This window comes from Apodemus sylvaticus, chromosome 1 (assembly GCF_947179515.1).
Source record: "Apodemus sylvaticus chromosome 1, mApoSyl1.1, whole genome shotgun sequence".
In the NCBI taxonomy this organism is placed as follows: Eukaryota; Metazoa; Chordata; class Mammalia; order Rodentia; family Muridae; genus Apodemus; species Apodemus sylvaticus.
The window spans coordinates 100478316-100488342 of NC_067472.1; the positions used below are offsets into that span (position 1 = coordinate 100478316).

The 10027-nt window shown below is 53.0% G+C and overlaps 1 protein-coding gene across 1 annotated transcript in view; it reads left to right on the forward strand.

The window, feature by feature from the left end:
• The first annotated feature begins 583 nt into the window (after positions 1-583).
• Dchs1 (dachsous cadherin-related 1) overlaps positions 584-10027 on the forward strand; it is a 33287-nt gene continuing 23843 nt past the window's right edge. Inside the window, exon 1 of the mRNA XM_052155369.1 lies at positions 584-850. The gene's annotated coding sequence lies outside the window, so the exon portion shown is untranslated. The remainder of the gene's footprint in view (positions 851-10027) is intronic.

A 10027-nucleotide genomic window follows, 5' to 3' on the forward strand; every position in this document is an offset into this window, starting at 1 on the left:
AGAATGGGAACGTTAAGATGGACGGAAGGAAAGAGGAAAGGACGGGGCGATGAAGGGAAGGGAAAGGTGTGAGGTAAGAGCGGCGATGGACAAAAGAAAGCACCAGGAAGAGGGGTGGGGAGAAGAGGTGCAGAGAAGGCTGACGAACAGACAGAACAAGATAGCGGGGATTTGATGGAGGGAAGCTGGAGACGGAGAAAGAGCAGTGAGAAGAGGGACCAGGAGAAGTGGGCAAAGAAGAGGTGTGAAGGCCGAGACAGAACAGGGCAGTGGGGCAGAAGCGGACCATGGCGGAGTAGGGATGGAAGACGAGAAGACCACAACAGAATGTAGAAAGAAAAACGGAGAGGATGGAGGGGACCGGACGGGACGAAAGGATCTGGCGCGTTAGTAGTAGCATGGAGAAGGGACTGCGCGGCGCTGGGGCGGGATCCGGCGCCGGGGCCTGGGGCCGGGAAGTGGAGGGGTGGAGGGCGGGCGGGAGGCGCGGGTACCGCGGCAGCGCGGGTGGGGGCGGGGGCGGGGGCTCGGCGGAGGGCGGGGGCTCGGGTTACCGCGCGGAGGGAGGGAGGGGAGGGGGCTCGGGCCGCGGCGGCGCATCTTGCATCCTCCGCGGGGTGGCTGTGCAGGAGGCGGCGCCCCTGCGGCGGTGGCGGACAGACCGACGGACCGACCGACGGTCGAGCGAGCGCAGACAGACGGCGGCCCGCGCCGAGGGTGCTGTGAGCCCGAGCCAGCCAAGGCGAACGATGCGCGGCCCCAGGCCCCGCGCTGGCGGGCGCTGCCCCGGGGGCTGACCGCGGCCGGACGGCGCCCCAGGACCGGGCGAGGGAGCCCGCACCGCGCCGAGGTCAGTGACCGGCCCGTCCGGCCGCACCCCTGGGGTCGGTCGGCCTCCCCGATTGCGGCGGCGGCGGCGGCGGAGCCGGGGGCTTTGTTCTGAGCCGAGACAATGGGGGAGGGGGGGCGAGGCCTGCGGGAGAGGGCGAGCGTGAACGTGAGCATGGGGGCAGGGCCGGGGGGTCTTTGTGTGCGGGTGTCATCGAGTGGGAGTGTGTGGCGGTGCTTGAGTGTGCGGTTGGGGGGGCGGGGGTTGGTGGGTGAGGGCAGGACAGTGTGTGTACAGCGAATGTGAGTCAGCGAGTGTCCCAGCACGGTTGTGTGTGCATGTGCGTGTCACTTGGAGGGGGTGTGGGTCCGAATAAGCATGTGTCAGGACTAGCAGGTCCTTGAGAGGTTGTGTGTCTGGGTGCCTTTTACCTGGCTGTTGGAGCCATGTGTCAGAACGTAGGGATGGGTGTGTGACTGAGACACAGAGAGACAGACAAAGAAAGGAGGGTGCAGAAGTAAAGAGAAGCAGAGGGGAGAGGAGGAGGAAGCCTGAGGTGGCAGTGTGTCACCCAAACTGGTATTCTAAGTGCATCCTGGTGACAGAGCCTGCAAGTTTCTGTCCTGGATGCTTAGATCAGAGTCCTGGTCAGGGGACAGAGAGAGGTCACAGCAAGCCTAGGTCCCACGTGGAGGGGGTGGGGAGAGGGAACTCAAAGGCACAATGAACTCAGTGTGCATGGGCTGGGCCCACAGCCACAGGTCATAGGCCAGAAAAATATTGTCACTTATGTCAACTCTTCAAATACCCATAAGGGACATAGTCATAACCCTCCTCAACCCACAGGGATGGAGTCCCAGGCAACATACATTCTCAAGAGATACACTCAAAGCCTGGACATCCCTAAGATGCACTGTCAGAACCAACTTACCCCCTACACCTGCTATAGATGCCTGTCAAGCTAGTGTGTAACTGTGGAAGAAGTTCTCAGTGCAGTGTCCACACAACAGAACTGGTACAGCCGTGATACAGGGACAGCCATTGCCACAGCCAGCTCCTTCCACAGGAGACCATGGTATTGCCAACACCTCTCAGAACAGCACATGTCCTCTGGAAACACTATGAGGCAGCACATCACAGGATCTTTATGTCCCCCTCTGCCTGCTCACAAGTCACAGGTGACTCAGAGACCTAGAACTAAGAGAAGGCTGTGTGGTAACTGCCTTACCACAGAGCCTCTTGTACAACGTCTAGGAGACAGTCACGGACCACATGTCCACACTCCAAGGGAAGCTATAGTACTGCTACTGCTGAGGAAGCCCTTCAACTTCTAAGGCTCACACCATTACTCTTCCTCTCCAGACCCCCAGAACTTCTGTTCCCTTGACAGTTCTCCACAGGTGAGCTGAGGGGCGGGGGAGAACTGTTCCTTCACACACTCCTTGACTCCACTTCCTTTGAGCTTGCCACGTGCAGATTATCAACACCGTGTAGAACGCCTTCTCAGCTGCACTAAGTGGCACATTTAGAAATCCTGGCTTCTGTAAATCCCCACATAGAACCTCTATCAAGAAGTATTTTTTCACACACCCAAATCACCCAACTCTCCATTGTTTTCAATAAGTGAATTAGCCCACTGATTCATTCAGCAAGCACATACAATATACCTACTCTGCCAGACACTATAGTAGAGTGGGCTTTGTAACAAAGTAAACAAAATGGATGTGTTCTTTACCCTCACAGAGCTGACACACTTGTGGGTGTGAGAATCATAACATAGCAGGTGTCATCAAGAATGTGTAAACCAGGGTAGAAAGTACAGAAGAGACTTTCTGGAAGAAGTGGCATTTAAATGTAAAACTGGTGAATTAGTCAGGAGTCAGCCAAAGAAAGGATCTGTGGAAATGAGGCAGCATGGGTGGAGAATATTCCAAGCCAAGAAAACGGCATTTAAAAGTTCATGTATCTTGTGTCTCGGGGATAGAGCAAGCCACTGAATGTGACAAGGGAGCAAGAAATGGGGAGGGATGGGAGGGTCAGGAGGAAGCTGAGATCATTCAGGGTCTCCATGGCCACAGGAAGCTCATTTGACCCCAGAATAATGGAAAGCCATCAAATCATCTGAAGCTGTGGAGTGATGTAGCCAGCTTTGTTTTAGAAAAGGCTGCAGCAGGTCTGTGGGCTGGGGGAGGCAGCCTGCGGAGAGCAGCTCTGGGGTAGAAACCCAGGAAGGGGCCGGAGGAGTGGCAGGAGAGAGGAGTTGCTCTATAAACAGTGGGGTCAGCAAGCTGACAAAATGGATGTGGGTGTTGGAAGAGAGGGAGGACGGAGAGTAGAGATCCTGGTTTGCTCGCTCACTGAAAAACCTGAAGGCGGCCATCTTGAACCCCCAACTTTCTACCTCCCCACAGCTCATGTGCATCTCTTGAACCTTTCATCCCTCCTCCCATAACAAGTAGGTGTCTTCTCCACAAGGCCAGCCACACCTGCTTAGGATACCAACCCTCACTCCTCCACAGGGATTTAACATGAGTGATGGTTTCTTGTCTTTCCCAGGTCTCTAATTTCATCCTTGCCCCCAAGTCTTCTGGGGACAGAATTCTTCTGTCTTTCTTCTTCTTTAACCCTGTAATGCCCCTGTCGCTAAGAGGCTTCCTCCTCTAACTTCAAGACTCACATTCTGTGAGAGACTGCATCTGAGCTGGGCTCACTTGCTCCTGCTCCCTTGTCTCTGTTCTCCCTAAGAGAAAGTGACCTCTCATCTGCCAAATCAAGGGGCCTTTCTCAAGTCTTCAGCTATTTGACCTCTTGGCAGGACCTGACATAGCTGAGCTTTCTTTCCTCTCTGAGCTGTTTTTGATTTTGGCTTGTGAGTCACTGCTTTATTCTCTTAACTTGAACCCAAGAACTGACATGCTAGTCAGGCTGCTAGGTAGTTAGACCATGATAAAACTCACCATCTCTGCTCTCAGTGGGGTGACAGAGCAATGAGACAGATGAAAAGCCATTGGCGGATGGCACTGCTGTGGTGGGCTCTGTGTATCTCTGGCACACAGCGCTCCTCTCTCGGCTGTCCTGGGTCACCTCTGAGGTCCTCGGCATGTGACCCTTAATACAGCCGTCCTGGAGTGGATCTGATTATCTCCGAGCTCTGAGTCTCTGATGATCTGTCTCATTTATTTGCATGTTTTTGGCTGTTATTTATAGAGGTTCCAAATACTTCTCTCCTGAGCTGTGCCCTTTATGTACCTGAGACATAGTTGCTCCTAGTGTATAGTTCAGATACCCTTACCATATCTAAACGTGATATGGTAAACTTCCCCAAATCGCTTTCCTTTGTTCAGACTAGACTTGCAGACATTAGTTGTAAGCAGCCTTTCTCTACTGATGGTGAGCCAGGGAACCTGTTGGTTGATTCTGCCTTCTCTCCAGCAGTGCCTGGCATCTCATGCCATTCCGTCCACCCTCTGCACTTGCCCTTACCTCAGAGCCTTTCGTCTGGACTTTTGTGGGCACCTACTCATGGGTCCTTTGTTCCCTTTTCTCTTCCAATCTGTGCCTCTCATTGCGGCTGGAAAGCCTTGAATAAAAATGCAAATCCAGGCATTTTGCTGTGTTTTAGTGATTCTGTTTCCCTTGCAGGAAATCCCAACTTTTAAATAAGGTTTATGAATCATAATCTGCTCTCGCACAACCTCCCTAGCTCATCGCCTGTCCCATTTCTCTAGTGTCCTCACATTTTGAGCTCAAGCAGTGCTAAGCTCCTTGTAGTTCCCCGCCGGCGACTGATCATCCAAAAGACAGTGCATCTTTCCATGCCCTTGGGCCTTTGCACCCCCTGCTCTGTCAGCCCAATGGCCCTTCATTTCTGCCTCCTGCTTAATCCTTCTAACTCTCAAATGTGGCCCCCGTGCGACTGCCTCTCACAAACTGGGGGGGTCCTCATTGCTTCTCCAACAAAAAAAAACCAGGACTCCTTGTTGTCAAGGTTGTATGTCAAACATCTTCTTGGCCCATGGTTCCCTACACAGGCCTGACTGTGAGCAAACATGAGCAAACATGAGCACATCCCTCCCTCTCTGGACATCTCTTCTCAGCTGCCCCGCCCCGGGATGGAGGCATTTCCCATTGTAACCCGTCCTTTCTCTATGCAGGTGAGACCAGGAGCCTGTTGATTCTGCCCCTCTCCAGCTTTTACCTCCAGCCTCTCCTCTTACCTTGCTAGACACACCCCTACCTCCCACCGCTATCCTTTCTTATCCCAGGCTCTCGCCTCCCCCACCCCGGCCCCCTGGATTTCTCTTTTCCTGGCTCCTCTTCCTCTACTTTATCTCTTTCATTTACACAGCAGATATTTAAGAAGCATTGGGATTTAGCAGACCTGTGTCCGTGGAGACCCTTGTCTGTAAGCTATGATCTATTGCTCGATTTTCTCATTACTGTGACAGAATAACATGACAAAAAGCAACTTGTGAGAATGGAGGGGTTTATTTTGGCTTACAGTTTGAGGGCATGGGCCATCATGGTGTAGGAGACATGACAGCAAGAAAGTGATGTGGCTGGTCACATTGCAGCCACAGTCAGGAAGGGGGGGGGGGGAAGGAGACAGAGGGAGAGCACAGGGAGGGAGGGCAGGAGGGAGGGAGGGAGGGAGGGAGGGAGGGAGGGAGGGAGATGCTGGTGCTTCTCTCATTTTCCTCTTTTCATTCAGTCTGGAACCCAAACCTATGAAATGATGACACCCACCTCAGTTACACCTCCTTGAAAACACCTCTGAACAGAGACCTAGCAGATTGCGGTCTAAGTGATTAACCATCACAGCCATCCTCAGACCACAGGGCACCACAGACCTTCATCCTCTCCTCCCCTCTGCTGACTCCTTCCCTAGGATGCTGTCCCCTCCTCCAGTGCCCACCTACCCTGAGCTCAGCTCCCGGCAGGCATCTCCATCTCTGCTCCTTGCTATCCTAGATTCCCTGATCCTCTGCTCTTCTCCTGGCCCAATTCTTGCCTGTCACTGGCAGCAGAAGGCAGCCTGGATTCTCTTCTCTCTGATTCTGGTGCCTGCTAGCAAAAGCCTCGCCCAGAGGTTCTAGATGCTAGCTTGTCCTCTGATGAGAACATTTTCAACCTCTGCCATTGGGAGGGGCTCACAGTTCTCTGTGTCCCTTGGAGAAAGACCTTTCTCAAGGTTTTGGAGCCCCCAGGCCTGAGTGATGATGTCCCTTCCTGCTCACCTAGCACACTGAGCACACTTCTCTCTCTCTCTCTCTCTCTCTCTCTCTCTCTCTCTCTCTGTGTGTGTGTGTGTGTGTGTGTGTGTGTGTGTGTGTGTGTGTGTGTGTGTAAGGAGCTCGTTATCTATCAGCAGCTAGAAGCTGGCTTCCATGTAACTGGTCAGGAAGGAAGAAGAGAAGGGACAAGGGAAAGAGAAGGGAAGTATAGTTGTACCTCAGGCCTTCTAATGGCTACGTTTTTTGGAGCTTCATTTTCTCAGGTGAAAACAAGACTACTGGCATCCATTTCAAAAAGTCATTTGCAAGATTCGGAAAGAAAATTGACAAGTTTTTAGCACCAACTTTGCTAACTGTATTTCACTTCTTCTGTGCTGGGTCTTGGAAGTTTCTACCTGACATCTGAGTTCTCTTGCTGAGTTTCCCTGCCTTCACACTACCGTCTGAGTTCCTGTCTCCACCTTTTTAGCCATCTCCAGCTTCATGAGTCTCTCCTACAGCCTGGGCAGTCACTGGAGTCACTTTGGGGGTCAGTTTGAGGGTCAACTCCACAGGCAGGGAGACTTGATCTGTCTGAGCCACTGCTCTATCTCTGCATTTGGCACAAGGTAGGCATTAAATATTTGCTGACTGCATCTATTCATGAACTGTATCACACGTATGCCCTGTATCCTCTCCTTCCTTCCCCATTTTTTTCATTCCTACCAGCCTTCAGGCTGCCAGGTTCCCTCAACCCTCACACCCTGAGGGCCCAAGTGCATCCAACCCGGAGTGTCAGTTAGCTTACTCCTGAGAGCTCTTCCTCGTTAGCCCTCCCTGAGCACAGTGCCAGATCTACTCTCCTCAACTCTGGCTGTTCTCCCTTGCTCTGCGCCTGAACGGCTGGCTATGCAAGCCCTTATCCTGGCTTTCCAAGCCCTCCACCAGAGAGCCAATTGGGTTAGCAAGAATCTTTGCTGTCCATCAAAATGGATTTCTACATATCTTTGTGTTCCTGTCTCCCAGCCTCAGATTCCTTGTCTGTGGAATAATACTTATCCCAGAGTTCCATAGGTGCATCACATAGCAGTACCCGTGAGCAGTAGCAAAGCCTTCATGCTAAGGGGTCTGTGCTGTTTCATTTAACTCTCACATCAACCAGGCAGGCAGTTTGATTCACATTTTACATATGAGGAAATGAAGGCTTTAGAGGTTACTCAGGCAAGAAAAATCAATTTATCATCTCAGCACTCAGGAGACTGAGATAGGATGATTAGAAGTTCAGGGTCATCCTGTGCTACATAGTGAGTTCAAGGCCAGCCTGGGCCACAGAAGATACCGTCTGGGGAAAAAAAAAAGGTTGTGTTGCTGGAGTCTATGCCACTCTCCTGCCCTTCTGCTTGGGACATAGTCTCCCTGTTGTAGGAATGCAGTAAACACACATTAATATTTATGCTGAACCTAGTCTGTTTTGTGCCTTGATGTGAGTTGTACCATTCTCTCTGGTTTCCCACCGCAGGAGCCTTGCCCCTTTACCAGTCTCCTGCTGCTGCTCTTTCCAACACCCTAACTGCTACACCCAACAGCCACTTGGCAACCCATCTTGGCCTCTGCCGAGAGCAGTAGGCACGGTTGATCTTTCCCTCCTTTTGAAGGCTCCTCCTTCACTTCTGCGTTGCTGCCTGCAGGAAGAGGAAAGGTCTCAGCTTCCCTTTCATTGTGATTGTCCGGCAGAGCTTGGGCCTTGATTCTTCTCACTCTCTACACCCTATCAGATTGGCATCTCCACACCCACAGTTTCCAGTCAGTCTCCTGAAGCCCAGCCTGCAGGTCCAGTTTTGCATGGGACTTCTCCATGGGGGGAATCTCAACAGCAACTTCCCAGGTGGCTTTTCTTCTTCAGAACCCCAATAGCACCCCAGTGAGAACCCCAGGACAGTGGTGAGCTCCTCCATTCCTTCACCGTCCTGCAGGGTCCTCAGCAGGGTCCTGCCCACGGCATCTCCTCCCATCTTCCATCTCTGTCCTTCCAGATGTCCCCTCACTAACCTGTATCATTACCAACTCCTCAGACCTGCTCTCCCTCCTTCTCCAGATTTGCTGCCCTCGCCATCCTGCCCGGGTGCCCCACTCAGCTTCCCTGCCATTTCTCCCCGTTTTTCCCTCTTCTCTCTAAGTTGCAGGCCGCATGGAGTGTGCAGAGTCCTGAGCTCAGATTAGGGGGAATTTAAGTCAGGAAGATTGTTTTGCTCTGAGCCTCCATTTCCTCACTGGAAACTGGAAGCTGGGATTCCTTCCTCGCTGGGTTGTTATGATGATTAAATGAGATACTGTCTGTGAACTGCCTGGCATGGGGCCCAGCACACAGTGAAAGCTCAGAAACAGACCCTCTTCTGCTTTTCTCTCCTTTCCTCAGTCTTTCCCTGGAGTGCCTCTTGGAAACGCATCCCTGGTAGGACAGAGCCAGGCCTTGGCAGTGCCCTGGCCACTGCCTGGGATGGGGGTGGGGTGGGGTAGGGGTGGGGTGGGGGTTGTCATGTGGATGTCCAGAAAGTTTCTCTAGCAGCCATCTTCTCCCATTGCCTTTCTCTCTGTCCCCTTTCTCCAGTTTTGGGATCTGCTCCCTCCCCAGCAGCCCCCTGGTCTGACTGTCCCTGCTTCCATTCCTTCCTCTGCTGTAGTGCGTGCTCTCCGATGGACAGGCCTGCGTCTGTCCGTCTGTCCGCTGTCCTCCCACCAGAATTCTCACCTCTCCTCCTTTCTTGGTGCCTAGCCTGGATCCCCATCTCCCTCTGCTTCCTGAGGCTGCTCTCTTGTTCTTCACTTGCCCCCCTCCTCACCACTGTTGTCTTTCTGGCCCTGCCCCTCGCTGGCCCTGGGACGGGAAGTTGAGGGAGGAGGCCTGGGCGGTGCCAGCTCCCCTAGCAAGTTTCCCCTTCTGCACCTCTGGGCCACTCCTATACTTCCTCCTGGACAGATTCTTCCTTCCCTCGTGGTCCCTCTGGTCCTCCCCACAGCCCACCTTTCTTTCCTCTCCCATGTTTCTGCTTGCTCCCAGGCCCTGCAGACACACAAGCTGGGGACAAAAGGGGGGCTCTGTTAGCGAGGGGGGAATTGACATCACGTTTCAGGCCCCAATGAACAGTCTTGCCCCTCCCCCTCTTAATGAGAACCAGCTGTGGTTCCAGAGGCCCAGATGTGGGGATAGAGGGGGAGAGCGGGATGGAGTCAGGACCAAGTAACAGGACTGAGGACAAAGTGAGGGCATGTGGTGAGGCAGCCCTGGTGGAAGAAGAGATGTGACAGAGCTTGACAGGAGGCAGGACAGACTGGAGACAGAGGCAAATGGATAGGACAGACCTGGAAAGGAAAGAAAGGAGAATGGGGAGGAGGAGCATGTGTTAGGGAAGAGGCAGTGAGAAACGCTGGACAGATGGGAGGCATGGCGCTCCAGAAGAGGCTGCAGAGACGATGAGACGGTCTCCCTCCGGAGAGAGTCTGGAGTTCGAGTTTGGAACTGGAAGCTGTGGAGCAGGAAGTGATGAGGCATAGTCCAGACAGAGGCCCTAGGGACCTGGAGGTCACAGCTGCAGCCGCAGAGCTGACCACGAGTGCCCCGGCAGCATGTGTGAGAGCATGCCTGTGTGTGGGTGGGTCCACAAGTGTGTGTGCGCGTGCCTGCTGTGTCAGTCCACATGAAGTAGACAGTGCATTTGCCCGGGTAGGGAAGGATGTGTGTGTGTGTGTGTGTGTGTGTGTGTGTGTGTGTGTGTGTGAATGTGCTTGTGCGTTTATTGAGAATGTGTATGTGTCTCTGTGTTCGAGATCCATGGGAAAGTGGCTTTCTCTGTGCATGTGAGTTATACATGTCTGAATTAATATACCAGTTCGTATGAAAATGGGTTTCTGAATGCATGTGATGAGGGGTATCTGTATGTAACCTGGTGCTATGTTAAAGTCAATCTTTGTGTAAAAATGCATGTTG